Below are 16,528 nucleotides of genomic sequence, written 5' to 3'. Positions count from 1 at the left end.
GATAGCCACTTTTTCCATCAGTAGAAAGGAAATCATTAAATCTAAATCTCCCCCATAGATTGATGGAGAGAATAAAATTAAAAATCTAGCAGTTGAATGATCAGCAGAGAAAATATGGACAATATTACTGCTATTTATCAGAATAATTGTTACTCTTTCCATTTCTCCTATTTAAGTTAAAATTTAAAGGAAATATGAATATCAAAATACAAAAACAAAGAACCTTGATTACATCCACTCCAAACAATTCTACTTCTTTTATTTAAGTGTTTCTATATTATATTTTAAGTAAAATGCCATGAACTCATTTTTCTTGTTAATTACAAAAATAAATGGCTGATGTGTAATAGCATCTATCAGCTGTTCACTAAAACAAAGGAATTGTACCAGGGCTGACATACATGATTGACTTGATTAGAGAAATGTCTAGAATAACCAGTTTTACACCAAAGATCATAGATAAACAAATTCTTTTTTAAATCCTCTAAGGACCACTATGTAGACCATCCAATAGATCTGAATGAATATATGGTCACACGTGGCAAACAGAACCAAAAATGACTTTACTCCTTTATCTCCTAAAGTTTAGCTACCTCCTTCCTGGTGGAGTTCATCTTGGGAGTTCTATTTCATAAGTTTTATTCACAAACTGTTTATGGTATCATTCCCTATGTAAAAAATTAGATTTTCACAACTGGAATTTTTAGCAGGGCAGCAGAGTTTATAGTTGTCTTTTCACAGCAAGACTATCCCAATAATTCCTACACTATGTAATTTCAGTTAAAGCTGCTAACCATAGACTATAATTAAGTTTAACATTCAGGACCTCGCTACACCTCTCTATAAAGTGTAAACACAATTTGGCATACAACTGGTATTTCTGAAGTGTCTGAATCCTCCTTCATTCACTCAGCTGAACTATTCACTGCACACTTTGAGTTCCACACATAGACACCAAGCATGAAGGAAATGGGAAACATTATGCTAACATGACTACAGTATTGATGAATAAAAAACATAACCCCAAGGCTAAGCTGCCAAATAAGTAGTGAATTAATTTCTGTAAAGTACTCCAATATTACAAAGGTGTGTTGAAAGGTGTCTGCTCATGTTTCAAATTAAACGCACTGCTGGTCAGCATTAGCACCTCAGCTTTGAACACCAGCCATTTGCCTATAACACTTCAGGGGCTAGGAAAAACGGATTTGCCGTTCACACTGGAATAATTAGAACATGTCAGGAAGAATTAATTTCCTCATTTTTCAAAAGGATACACAGAAATTACCATGTTATTATATGACAGGGTCCCTTGGAGAATTATATTAAATTTAATTTCTAGCGCAGCCCACACAACAAATTAAAGTCATAAATAAGATGGAAAGAAGCGGGACGCAGAGCATATGTTTATGGCAATGAGTGAAGCCAAGGGACCAGAAACAACTATCTTCATTTCATTTTATTTAAATCAGCCAGACACTGTGTATCTGAATGACAGCACTTGTTAATGGTGCTGAGATTATAGGCTCCTTAATTTTAGAAAACAGAAGCAGTCAGTCAGTGTCTAAAATAGTACATTTCCTACAATGCAAAAATTAGTATAAATTTACTTCCCTTTCAAGTCCATTTCTTTATGCCCTGCAGCAAGTTTAACAAAGATAAACTTATTTATAATAATACTGTTTCTCTATTTGTCTTTTCTTTGGACAATTTTCTTAGGTCAAAAAAACGAAAGAAGTAAAACAGAAGAGTCACCAGACAAGCAAAATTTTCAAAGAGTGTCTGTCCAGAATATAAGCTTCCTGTTCCACCCTGTAAATATACATCTACCCATTTGGAGCTGAGAGACAATTTTCCCCAAACAAAATTTTGTTTTTCCTATTAGAAGAAAAAATTTTTTCATACTTCTCATGAAAATGGAGTGAAACTGCAAAGGATATTGTTCAGTCACCCTAAAAGCATTGTACTTTTTAACAAGTCTTTAAGACAAATATGTGTGTGCAACAAAAGAGAGTATAGAGCCCACTATTAAAGCCATCACTCATGTCCAAAGACCCTTCTGCTGCCCTGTATATCTACTTAAGAATCTCTCCTCTCCTCAGAATCACCTCCTTCTCTTCTACCTGAGGCAGGCATAGGCACTCAATGAAGAATTCTTGCTTAGCACCACGTCAACCACTTTGAAATCAACAAAATCCCAGCATGAAAACATTCAGTAAACATTAAAACTTCAATAAACATTATAAGGTATTAATGATATTTCTTCTTGTACATATGTACACTTTATTTTGCTATTTACATTATGAGTGAAATAACCAGACTAGAAGTAAATTTATATGACACCTTTAATTTTTTCCTACATAGTTTATTTAAAAATATTCAAGGTGTCCTACAGAAATTAATGCTCTTGCATTGCGAAATTGGTGTCCTCCCCAACATTTAAGGCTGGTATTTTAGACCTACCAATAACCCAAACACTTTAATAGCAATTATAAAAAAAAAAAAAAAACTTATGTTGTGTTATTACCCATTCACAGTTTCTTTTCCTTTTTTCTTAAACCTGGGATTGCACTTAGGTATACTCTAACCACTGTGATATATCCCCAATCCTCTTTATTTTTTATTTTGAGATAGGGTTTCTCTTGCCTCAAATTTGTTATCCTCCTGCCTCAGTCTTCTAAATAGCTGAGATTACAGGTGTACACCACCATGCCCAGCCTCAGTTTCCTAAGAATGCATAATTACATTGTCTTTTAACTTAAAATATATGTTCAATGTATAACAATTGCAAAAAAAATCAAAGGGGTGATATTCTTTATTATAAAATGATTTAAAGTCACTAAAGTAAAAGCAATGAAAAAACTGCCACAAAAGAAAATCATTAAGTGTAGAAAATTTTCCCCCTTTTAGCATAAGTTTAATCTCCACATATTCACATAAAATTCTAAATCATAAATGTGAAGATTACTCAGCTCTAGAAACATGCTGGTATTTTATCATGCCTAATAACTGAAGATATTCTTAAGGTGAAAAAGGAGTTTGTACACTTTAAGAAATGACTGTCATGAAACTGAGCACTCCCTTGGGTGCAACAAACTTTAAATAATTTGTGAATCAATTAACTGGCGACTCTCTTCATAACACAGATTTCACACTCCCAGGTCACTGCATTATCAGCCTGATACGAATCATAACATTTTGGAGAAAAGTTCATAATTGAAATCATTAATTAATTTAACAGGACTTTTAGTTATGCATTACATTAAACAGCTGTAAAGGAGCAGAGATTAATTAGTTGTTTCTCTGACAATTTTCACTGCTGCTATTACTTGGTGGAAAACTTTTTGACTTGGAAAGCCCACCATGCTCTCTATAATCTAGTAGTGACCTTTCCAAGCATTTCAAGTTGAAGGAATGATAATTTCACTAAAAGGAGGTTTGGAGCTTCTGAAGTGTTTCTCTGGGAGAAAACAAAATTATAACTAACAAATATTACAAAACTTGACTTTCTCCTTATGTACAAATGAAACCTGAATCTGGAATAAAATTTTAAAGTATACATCATAAGTACCTCATAGAAACAAAGAAACAAAATTTACAGCCAGTTGACACTTTCCTGAAGCTATGGAGTTGATCTACATTTATATATTTTGCATATTCATATATTTTCTCTTAAAAAAAGAAATAGAAATAAAAATTGCTAATAATAAGTATTTATTTCCTAATCCAGTGCCTTGAATTCTTAGAATTCAGAACATTTTGACTATCTGCAAGTTATCTAACAAATTAATTCAGTAGCAAAGTTCAACATCAACTCAAAGTCCTTTAAGGAAAAATAATTCGCAACTTTTGCAGTACATCATTCCAAGTCCTTTTATATCATATCATACTCTGCACAACTTCAGTTTAATAGTTTAACATCTCATCTGCTCTAGTAGAGGCACTAAATAGCATATATCATGGAGAATTAATAACAAAGGTAATTCCCAAGAAAAATACACATCTTAAGCAAAATAATTAGTTGAAATTAAACACTTTCCAGGTTCATATCAGAAAATAGTCAACTGTACCACCAAAATCTCAATTATATTTTTTCAGCCTAATCTTTTCCTGGGTTCCCTCTGTCCCACATATTTAACTTTTTACATTCATATTAAATTTCTTACAATTCCCAAAACAGACCACACCCACTTAATGTCTAGATGTTTTTAAAATACTTGACTTAGACTATTCTAACTCCATATCCCCTCCAGATATATCTCTACTACTCCTATAAGAATCAACTCAAAGGTTAACCAACTAAGTGAAGGCTTCTCCCAATTCTCCCTGGTAAATTTCAAATTTCTATGTTTTTTACATCATTCATATCTCATTCTAAAAGTAATATGCTATTGTAGTTTCTCTCTTTACCTGTCTCTCCATTAGAGATTTAAGCAACTTAAACCTGACTTTAGTGTGCTTTTAACTTTTAAATCTCAAACATATCTATCTGGAACATAAGCCCTCAATAGTTGTCTGTTGATTGAAAAAAAGAATAAATATTTATTTCCACACTTTATCTCAATTGTATTTATTTAGAACCTGCTATAAATCAACCATAATGCTGGCTGTTTAACAAAATCTCTACAAAAGTTTTCAGCTAAAAATAATGGTGGGTGTGGTGGCACGCACCTGTAGTTGCAGCAGCTTGGGAGGATGGAGGATTACTTGAGCCCAGAAAGTTAGAGTGCAACCAGGGAAACTTAGTGAGAATCCATCTTTTAAAAACAAAACAAAACAAAAAATATACTTCCTGAACACTAGCCTTATCTATTTTTTTATAATTAAGTAGTGAAATTAGAGTAGCATAGCAAAAAGAAACCACGAAAAATAGAAGTTACTTTAGGATATTTTTACCCAAAGTCCCCTTTACCATCAAAACCTCTATTTCCCAGGAAATCAAATTAAATGAGCATGCTAATAATAATCTGTTCTACCAAGACTCCCTTAACTACTAGGGCAGAAGAGTAAACCATTCTCTTTTCTGAGATAGCAAGTTATAAAATTACATTAATTACAGTATTATTTTCCTCTTTAGATGCATTATTTCCAAAAATTCACTCTGGAGGTAAGGCAAGGGGTAACTGTTCTTGTCCTACTGTTCACATTTTCTCACATATTATCTTTGCATTTATTGTTTCTCACTTCATCCCACTACAATGACAATGTAAGTCTGCAACTTCCTAAAGCACTGCCCTTTACCTAAGAATTTGTGACAGTTTTGCTCCTTTAATAGGGTTGTTTCCTGACTCCATATAGTTTATCTAAGTGCAATCATTACTTCATGGAGTTCTTATAGGAATTAAACAAGGACATGCATAGGTACTTAAAATAAATGTTAGCTCTCTTCCCTTCATCTCATCCTGAAAATACACACAAATCAGAAAACATGTCCTAAAGCAGGTTGTTACTATAAAATTATTCTGATATTGTGTGCACAATTGGTTTCTGCTCTGCAGACATTTGAATAAACTATATAATAAGGGTTAAAAAGTGAAGTATGTATCTTTCTTGAAACACTGAAATTAAGAGTGATGGAGAGTGGGAATGAAGTTTGCCTAAATAGATTATAGATTGCTGTAAATGTGCTCACTTTCTCTCAGTCAATTCCAACTTGCAACCAAAAAGGTTGACCCTGGTTAGAGCTGAAGCCAGAAGTCAGATTAGAAGAAAGTAAGTTAACATCCACATAGTAATCATACTTACAATTTTTGCTATATTTGCCCAATTAATTTATTAAGTCACACTAATAGCAACTAGAATGTAAAGTGAAATATGGAAGTAATACCTTGATAATATTAAATAATCATAAGACCCAGAAGAATCCTGAATCAAGAATAGACTTCATATCTAAAAACAATTAAACACCAGGGTAATATTTGATTTATTACTTTAGATTCAATAAATTAGGAAAACTGTAACTTAGATGGTCTACCAACTCTGTACATCCTTGCCCAACTGTTCTTCATCTCCCATCATAAATATACATTTGCTTGATTTCTTGTTTTGCAACTCATTCAGCCTACCAACATACTTCAGATTTGCCCAACATTGTTTCAGTCATGTGTCTGTGGGTATTTTTACATCTTTATTTATAAATCAAATCTGTATACCCACAGAAGTATTGGGGAGTTTTATCATCTTATTTCAATCATGTACCTACTATTAATCATGTTCATACTACACTCTACCATCACTGAGTAGTTCTTCTCATCTTCCTCTAGCCTTCAAACATGTTTTTAATAGTACACTTAATCCAATAACTATGTTCATCTTATTCAACCTTATCTGAGAACCCTTGAGGAGGCTGGTTTTTAGAATTCTGACCTTGAATTCAATGAGGTTTAGATCCAGTACACCTGACTGCTTTCAATTATCTTCTGAGGTAGTATCACATAGTGATTACATATTGAACAAGTCCATCTCCTAGTATAAAAGTGTGCTTACAAAGCTTTATTTATAGTTCACATGACAGAACTATCTAGATCAATGCCAATTTTAGTGTGGAGTCTTTTTTTTTTTTTTTCTCTATTGGTCATATAATAACCTCAGATACAAATCTTAAAATACAATGTAGAAGACAACATTTCAACATTTTTCAGAAACAGGATAATATTTCTTTCTGAAACTGTGTGTTTGGGATAGGGGTAGAAAGAGAAAGATGCAATAAGGCAGAATCAATACTGTCTTTTCTAAATAATCCTTTTGAAAAAGCAAACACAAGTTCCCTTTGCTCCTTACTTAGAAGAGTCAAGAATCATTCTACTAAGAGAACAATGATTGTAATGGAGATTATAAAGCTTGCATGTAAGAATCCAAAATGAAAGAAGAAAGAGAGATGACAAAGTTGGGGGAAAGTGGTAGAGAAGAGAAGAGGAAGAGAAAAGAAAGAGGAGAGTAGAAAAGAAGAGATAGAAAGGAAGGGAAAGAGACAGAGAAGGGAGACATAGAAAGTGTCCACTATTAAACCTAGGAATGGGCCAGGGTTTGGGAGAGGGAAAAAAAAGAGGATATAAAAGCCAACTTCACCTATTATTTTCTTTTTAAAATATTTTCTCTTGAAGGAGAAGGATTGGAAAAATGAGGTAAGTGAATTGCTTTCACAAATACTTATTCTTATTTGATTTAATTAGTTTCATGGCTCCCATAGCCCTACACCTTGGTTAAGAATTTGGTGGTCACATTTCTTCACAGTCAAAGTAATTCCAAACAATTTCTCCAATGTATTACACATATAAACAAGTTTTTCTTCAAAACCAGGCATGATGGTCATTTTTCCTCTGTTTCTGTTCAACAAACATAGTTATTATGGAAAATTCCACTCTTCATTCATGTTTGAGTTCCTACAACTTGCTAAAATATCCTGGCCTATAAAATAAGATGTAATTCCATGTGTATCTATTTCTTTTATTCATTAAAAGAAGACTTACAATATTTAACTATGTAAGATTTATATATGGTAGTTAAGTTTTTCTATCTAGGGTTCTTGAGATTTTCTTCTTCTTCTGTTCATCCTTATTTCCTTCTTCTTTTTTCTTTACTGAGAGAAAATTATTTTATCAAGAAGTTTCAGTTTATATTATTATGCAAAAATCATCATTACAAGGTCTGTTTCCCTTCACTTTGTGATATATACTCTTCAAAAGCTCTTAATATATTTAAAGTCAAACTAAAGAAACAATTAGGATTGAGGAATAGAGCATGATCACTGATTAAAATAATTCTGAATTTGAATTCTGGCTCTACCATTTAGTGATATACCACTCTGCACCTCAATTCTAAAAATGGGTAAATTAACAGTATTTTCTATATATCTATCTAATTAAGCACCTAATACATGGTGCTCTTAAAAAATTATGAGCTAATGCTACAGTATAAAATTTATCTTCCTAATGATTTTATCAAAATATATTATGTAAGGAATGTCCTGTGGAGGAGGCTTACCTCTTAGAAAACAATGGTAGGTCAAAGAACATGAAGTTCAAGACTTTAAAAAAAGAAAATTGCTTACTTTAATACAAAATTTTTCAAACTATGGGTTAAACCAGTTATAAAAATCGATTTTCTGAATCGCTTGACATTTCTATTTAAAAAGAAAAAATGGAAGAGAGAAGTGAAGAAAGAGGAACTAAGGAGAAGAAAGTAAAAATAAACTGCACATTAACAATAAATGTTGTCAATGAAAACTTTTTCTTTCAGTTACATTACATTCTAGGTCAGCATATGAATTTATTTCTTATTCTGAGTCACAATCAAAAATGTTTGAAAGCCTCCTGACTTAATGGGAACTAGAACATATGAATCTATAAGTTTTCATGTTTCTTCTGTAAGCTATGTAGTTTCCTTTGGAATATATCTTCTTATTTGGAAGACTAAAAGAAGTAACCAACTATCAGAGTTTATTCAAAAGCAAGAGAGAAAAACTAGATGGGTTTTAAAGAACTTTCCTGGGTCTAGAATCAGGAAGCAAGTAATGATTTGAAATGTAGAGAAGTTAACACAATTAGAAGAATTTAGAATGCCATTCTAAATTTATATTGAATAAATTCAGGTCCTTACAAATAAAACAAATTATCCTTCTCCTAAAAATCTAATGGATTTATAGAACTAAAGGACAGTAAAGTGCCAACCAGCAACTTAGCTCTGCTTGAATAGTTATCTTTCTCTCTTCTTTCCCAGTGTAGATAGAGTATGTATATATGGGAGAATGGGGAGATTGAGATAATGTACAAGAGAAGGTTCATATAAGTAGGTGTGTTCACTTCAGTTTTATTTCAGCTAAACCAGTATTGTGGTCAGCTGTCAGCCAAAGAGAACAGGGACAGGAACAGAGCCAATCAAGCTGTGTTAAGTAACCCAGTCACTGCACAGAAATCTATACAGCTCTTGTTCCCTGGCAGTACAGCTGGCAACAGCACAGCAGTAATTTGAAGGGTTTTCTATAGGGTGCTTATATGTTTGATTTCACTGTTGGCTTCCCGCCACTGCAACCTATACACTGGATAGCTCTGTTTGTATGTAACCCAACTATGTGCTTAGATGATGAAAAATCAGAATTTTCACTTGGTAGGCATGAAGTCAGCTGAGTTTTCAGTTTGCCAAATACTTTTTTTCCAAATACTCCAAGTTAAGAAAAATACATGACTCGTATTGCCAAGCACTTTCTCCCTACACTTTGAGCCCATTTATTTCCTTGAGAAACTAAATTCTTTCTATTTTACCCATAACTCATTAAACTGTTTCTCCTAAACTGACAACTTAAATCTTTGTAATCTTTTAAATGCCATTCCCCTCGTTTTCCTGCACTATTCTCCTTTTTTCATATTTTCTCCCTTGGCAATAAAAAAATGCAATTTGCCAGATTCAAAGTAAAAGGAGTGAGTATGATGCAGAATTGCTAAGGTTCAAATGATATTTTGCCAGTGACCAAATAACTTTTCTACCATCTACTTTCACTTTTAAATGGCTTTCTTTTGATACTCTTAAAGGGCATAATGTAGTTAAACAGTAATGAACTAATCTTTATCTGAGTTGTCCTATATTTAGGAATATTTCATTTTGAGTCAACTCCAATTACTTCCTGTATGCATATTCCACTTCATTTCATATAAAACCTAACCCATAATACACTTCAAAACTATTCTGGCATTAGATATTTAAGTAATCTCACCAATGTCACCATTTAAAGTCCAAGAGCCAAAGTTGTGGGTGGGAGAGTAAGTAGAATACATAGAATGGAAATATTTGGAATGTACTGTGAGGCAAGGTGAATGAACAGAAGTATTGGGTTTCTCCACCATTTGGCGCATCAGTGCATAGTTATAGAATGCTTTCAAAATACATGAACCTTCAACTGAATGCCTATTATATATAAATAGATATCCGGTCCATATCAGGACGACCAGGATCACCTATTCCCTCCTACTTCAACCATGATACCTAGTTTCTTTCCTTCCACAGTCAGTGACATCAGGAAACCCTCCTCACCTCTCAAATACCATATCAAAATGTTTTTCATTTCCACTGCTGTGCACTGTTAGAGTAGAAGTAGCAAAAGCCAAGTCCCTCTACCAAAAATGTAGAAGAATGTTATTAAAGTTAGATTTCAAAATGAGACTGCAAAACCACTTAACACAGTAATTAGCTACTATAGTACTATAAATAGTATTTTAAGAAAAATAGATTTTAAGAGTTTCCCAAGGTACCAAATCACCATCTACAACAGTTTCTATGAGATGACCACTCCAAACAACACACTTTCAAAACTTTACCTATAAAGTTGGAAACTGCCCAGAGGAAACTTTTTGTGATATAAAGAAATACTAAAAACATAAAGTTCCAGGTAACTATTCACCTTTAAGTAGCCTTTTATGAAAAAGAGAAGTACAATTGAAAAAAGTAGCAAGAATTCAATATAAAAGTTATAAATTACTTCATTTTTCTTAATACATGAAGTCTGGGATTTTCAATAGTACTTGGAAGTATTCATAAACAAATTATTATTAGTGGCTATAGCATATTACCACTACTAATGATGACAAGAGAAAAAACATAGGCCTGTGTTATGCATTATAGATAATGTGAAATATAAAGTTTCTAAAACTATTATCTTTTTTCTAAATATAAGTAATTTAATTAATTGAGATGCTGCCTTTAAAAAATACACAGATCGGAGCTACTGTTGTGGCTCAGTGGTAGAGCGCTTGCCTAGCATGTGTGAGGCACTGGGTTCAATTCTCAGCACCACATATAAATAAATGAATAAAATAAAGGTCCATCAACAACTAAAAAAAAAAAAAACACAGATCAATGTTTCTAAGCTGAGAGGACTAGGTAAGTTAATACAACTATAAGTCAATCCATTCTCATGAAAATTCCATAGAAATAACCAATGCACATTTAACCATCCATATCACCCAATGCCTTGCTTTCCTATATGAGTAAGGTCATGTGAAATAAAAAAAAAAAATGTCATCTGTGTATCTATCATCAGAATTTCTCATAAAGCCACTAAATGCATTGTATTGATATGATGCTTACATATTCATCTAACAAGAGCCAATTTAAGTGATTAGGAAAAATCAGATTGTTATAAAAGAACACTGTTTACAGACAAAGCTAGGATCCAAAGTGAAAATGGGTGGGTATAAATTATGAAGGACTTTTCAGTAAAAATTAAAATAGAAAATCCTGTTTAAGCAAATGGTGGGGGGAGATATTAGTCTATCTCCTGAGGTAACAAAAAGCATAAGTGATTATATGATGGTTATTTCATTTTTAATAAAAACAAAGGATTGAGACTTATAAAATCAGAGTGATGCCTTTTAACTGACTGGACCATGACATTCTAATTCATCTGATGAGGTAGAACTCCCACAACAGCTGAAAACTCTGGAAGTCCACTCAGGACTTCCAAATTCTTCACCCAGAGTACATGAGTTAGTTAGCAGACACTGCATTGTACATGCTACTCGTTCTCTTTTTTAATGTTTTTATTAGTGACTTACTCATTTTTTAACAAGCCCCTCTGCCATCAGTAATCCATTTCTTCACTATCATGCTATCCTTCAACCACAGAAGTTATGCATTAAAATAAGAGCACTGCTAATCCCCTTTGTCAGTGCAGCAAAAAACAGAAGACCCATTCATTCAGTTTCACCAACTGAAACAATTCATCTGCCTAAGTATTTTTCATTCTGATCAATTGAATAATCATGGTTAAGAGATATATCCTTGTTTATAATTAGGCAAAGGTGTCAGTGTGAGAGTGTCCTGGGTAAAGTTGTGTCGTTATAGATGTATATCTCTACAATAAGCACATGTTCAAACACCTGAGAGTATAAGTACTGTCTGTAATAGAGTTTGCCATTTTCCCCTTGACGCATATGGCACAGACAAAAAGTTACAACTAACAAAAGCTACATATGTTTCTGGCATTTTATAAAATAAATCATTGTTTTGATGTGGAGGAATCTAATAGGGCTACAGGACAGACCTCTCCTGTATTAGTTAGGGTGCAGTGAAGTCCACTATGGTCTTTCTTTGAACCTATAACAGCAAGTTAGAAAATAAACCTATTTAGCCAGGTATACACTTGTAATCCCAGCTACTCCAGGGCCTCAGGCAGGAGGATCACAAGTTTGAGGCCAGACTCCAAAACTTAGCAAGACCATGTTTCAAAATAAAAAGTGAAAATTATAAAAAGGGTTGGGATGTAGCTCAGTGGTAGAGTGCCCCTGGGTTCAATCCCTGGAATCACAAAAATAAACACATAAACAAACCTATTTGGAAAAATTATCTTGGGTTTTTCAGGGAAATGAGAGTCAAAGAAGAATGAGGTTTCATACTTCAGATAGAGCACTAATTTCCAGAATATATAAAGAACTCAAAAAACTCTAAACCAAGAATATAAATAACCCAATCAACAAATGGGTTAAGGAAATGAACAGACACTTCACAGAAGAAGATCTACAAGCAAACAACAGATATATGAAAAAATGTTCAACATCTCTAGTAATAAGAGAAATGCAAATCAAAACTACCCTAAGATTCCATCTCACCCCAATTAGAATGGCGATTATCAAGAACACAAGCAACAATAGGTGTTGGCGAGGATGTGGGGAAAAAGGTACACTCATACATTGCTGGTGGGACTGCAAATTAGTGCAGCCACTCTGGAAAGCAGTGTGGAGATTCCTTAGAAAACTTGGAATGGACCCACCATTTGACCCAGCTATCCCACTCCTCAGTTTATACCCAGAGGACTTAAAATCAGCATACTACAGTGATGCAGCCAATTCACAATAGCTAGATTGTGGAACCAACCTAGATGCCCTTCAATTGATAAACGGATAAAGAAATTGTGGTATATATACACACACAATGGAATATTACTCAGCCATAAAGAATAATAAAATTATGACATTTGCAGGCAAATGGATGAAAGTGGAGAATAACATGCTAAGTAAGATAAGCCAATCTCAAAAAAACCAAAGGACGAATGATTTCGTTGATAAGCGAATGATGATACATAATGGGGGGTGGGAGGGAGGCAAGAATGAAGGAGGGACTGTATAGAGGGAAAAGAGGAGGGGGAGGAAAACATAACAGATAAATCAAACACCATTGCCCTATGTAAATGTATGATTACACAAATGGTATGCCTCTACTTCATGTACAAACAGAAACAAGATGTACCCCATTTGTTTACAATAAATAATATTTTTTTAAAAAGGCACAAACAAAAAAAAAACCAACAGCAAGCCTTATTTTAGAAGATATGTGCAAAGCCACCAAGATCATATAGGAATGAGAAGATTATTTTTATTAAGAACCTTAAGTTCAGATGAAATGTTCTTTTTCAAAGATGATACTCAATAATATTCCATTGTGTATATATACCACAGTTTATCCATTCATCTGTTGAAGGGCATCTAGGTTGGTTCCACAATCTAGCTATTGTGAACTAAGTTGCTACAAACATTGATGTGGCTGTGTTATTATAGTGTGCTAATTTTAAGTCCTTTGGGTATAAACTGAGGAGTGGAATAACTAGGTCAAAAGGTGGGTCCATTCCAAGTTTTCTGAGGAATCTCCACACTGCTTTCCAGAGTGGCTGTACCAACTTGCAACTCTACCAACAATGGAAAAGTATGCCTTTTTCCCCACATCCATGCCAACATCTATTATTGTTTGTGTTCTTGATAATAGCCATTCTACCTGGAATAAGATGAAATCTTAGAGTTGTTTTAATTTGGAATATTATTCAGCCAATAATAAGAATAATATTATGGCATTTGCAGATAAATGAATGGAATTGGAGAATATCATGCTAAATGAGATAAGCCAATTCCAAAAAAACCAAAGGTCGAATGTTTTCCCTGATAAGTGGATGATGATAAATAATGGGGGTAGGGGTGGGGGGTGAGAGAAGAATGGAGGAACTTTAGATTACGTAGAAGGAAATGAGAGAGGCGGGGTATGAAAAATGGTGGAATGAGACAGACATCATTACCCTATGTACACGTATGATTACACGAATGGTATGAATCTACATTGTGCACAACTATAGAAATGAAAAGGTGTACCCCATTTGTGTACAATGAATCAAAATAAAAAATAACTTTTTATTTATTTTATTTATTAATTTATTTTAGTCTGTAAAAATAAAAAAAAAATTTTTTAAAGATGATACTGAAGAAGTCCTTTGTCTGAAGTTTCATCAGTGGTTCTAAGAAAATGTACAAAGTGCTTTAAGTGAAATAAGGGTAAATGGCATTTCACTGCTATGTGTTGCTATGGCCTGTATGACTTGAACCACACAAATGAGATTTCCTGGGATTTTGTTCTACCTTAGGAAGGAAAATAAGAAGAAAAAATTTTACATAGTCATGAGGCATAGGTAAGAAATGGACATATAAATAACTGTTAGCTCTGTGTAAAGGATCCCTGAAGAAAGGGAAGAAGCCCAGGAGATGTGCACATCAAATAAAAATGGAGAATACAGCTATATTTCAGCTCAAACCAATATTCCCTTTTCAGGAATCATTCCCTCTGGCTCAATGCTGACAATCCATAGACAGCATATGAGTGAGACGAGTTCATGAGTAAGATGAACAGGGATGTTCCACAGCAGGTAAATAGATTTGTTTCCACTGAGATAATTATTCTTACCTGTGTCATTGCTTTCATGGCATACACAGGACAGGTGATGACATCCTATAAAATGCAATTTCAGTCCCATACTCCTGACATTGAAATATATAACTCATTCAGACCTCATGAATTTTTTTTTTTTTTTGCTTTGAAGCTATGAGTGGGCTTTTGCTATTATTATTATTATTATTTGCCTTTTTAAAAAATGCAATCATCAACTATGCAATCATCTTAAGAGATTGGGGGGAAATGAGAACATCATTTAAGACTTCCTACCCTATATAAGATGTATATTAATATGTAAGACCAAAAAATGTAGCTATTATACTTGGATTTTTTTTAATGTTAACATATGTATCATACGAACCTGTGTAGTACCTGTATCCTCAAATCAATGCCCTTTCCCAAAACTCACAGTCTTTCATTTCTAACCTAGGCAGGGAACAAGGAATTACAAGCCTTTGTACCAACAAATAATTTTTCCAACTATAATTCATTAGTACCTTATTCCAAAAGCATATGAATACTTACAAGATGGTTAATCCTCATTAAAAACTAAGATTACATGACATAATTACATGTAAATAAGAAAAGTGAATTAAACTCTTACCCTTTCCTATGTCGGGCACTAGTTTGGAATCATATATACAATTAGAGTTATATTGCTAAGCTAAAAATATTGGTAAAGATCTAAAAATGACAAACAGTGCCTTTTAAATTAATGTCTTATTAGTTGAGTGAAGTACACTGACAAAGAATAATTTATGCTTATTCAAACTGCACTCGACATCTTCAGGTGTTTCCAAATGAGCTCACAGAAGAGTGATTAAATGCATCTGATAACAAGCCACACATTGCTGAAATTACTTACCGCCTCATTTTATGATTAATTAAACATGTAGATTAAAGTTGCAAAAGAATTTAGATTAATGAGCAAGTTAAGTCTTGCTGATATAAGTGAATTGGGAATTGGATGCTCTGTGGAACTTTATAAACATGCATTTTATAATGAATAAGACAAGGCTACATGCAGAATCGTGGCCACCAGGGCCTTTTGACGATGCAGTCTTTTTTAACATGGTTTGACAGCTTTCAAATAACATTCTTCTATAGGCTTTAAACTTTGTGCTTTGCTGTAAAACACAAGACTACATAACTCATGTACCAGGAGTACGATTATTTTCGAGTTCTCCAAGGTAATGGCCCCCCGTAGCAGCAGCTGTTCAGAAAAAATTACAAGCTCAATTGTTATTTTAATCAGAGATAGTTTAGTAGTTAAAAGCAGTTATGCAACTTGTAAAATTATATGACATCTCATCAGTAGCTTCTCTTCAATACTCCTTCTAAAAGCAAAACCATCCCAAAAAAGACATAGCTTTCCAGAGGACTTATTAGCTAAGCAGGGTGCTCAGTCATTCATAAAATATTCAATGCCATTTATTAGTGTGGTTTCTGTGCTAGGAAAGGTAATGTTTAAATTTATGACAACTCTTATGAGCTCCAAGAGAGTGTCAAAATATCTGCTGGGGTTTGCTGAGTATCCAATTTTTCTCTTTTAAGATCAGCTTTACCTAATCCAAGTAACTTAGACAGTGTCAAAAGCCAAGTTGGACTTTATGATTTTCCAGGGTAGGAGAAATTCAGGTTGTTCACAAAGAGGTAGTGCATTTTCCTTTGCAAGGGACACAGAAGTGGAAGGAAATTGATCCAAAGTTACTAAACTAGCTGTGGTTTAAAATCAATTTCATTTTTATTACTAAGCTTGTAGCACAATGCCATTTATTACAACCATAGCATAATGAAGATACTCCTATGAAATCTTTAGATGAATCAAATC

General features: G+C 33.5%; 1 protein-coding gene across 18 annotated transcripts in view; it reads right to left on the bottom strand.

Annotated features, from left to right (window-relative positions):
- The window catches only part of Sox6 (SRY-box transcription factor 6), a 556,749-nt gene that overhangs the window by 425,893 nt on the left and 114,328 nt on the right, over positions 1-16,528 (bottom strand). The window lies entirely within an intron of this gene.

Source organism: Sciurus carolinensis, chromosome 11 (genome assembly GCF_902686445.1).
Source record: "Sciurus carolinensis chromosome 11, mSciCar1.2, whole genome shotgun sequence".
NCBI classification, from domain to species: Eukaryota; Metazoa; Chordata; class Mammalia; order Rodentia; family Sciuridae; genus Sciurus; species Sciurus carolinensis.
Note: the sequence above shows the minus strand (reverse complement) of the source record. Positions and strands in the feature narration are given on the sequence as shown.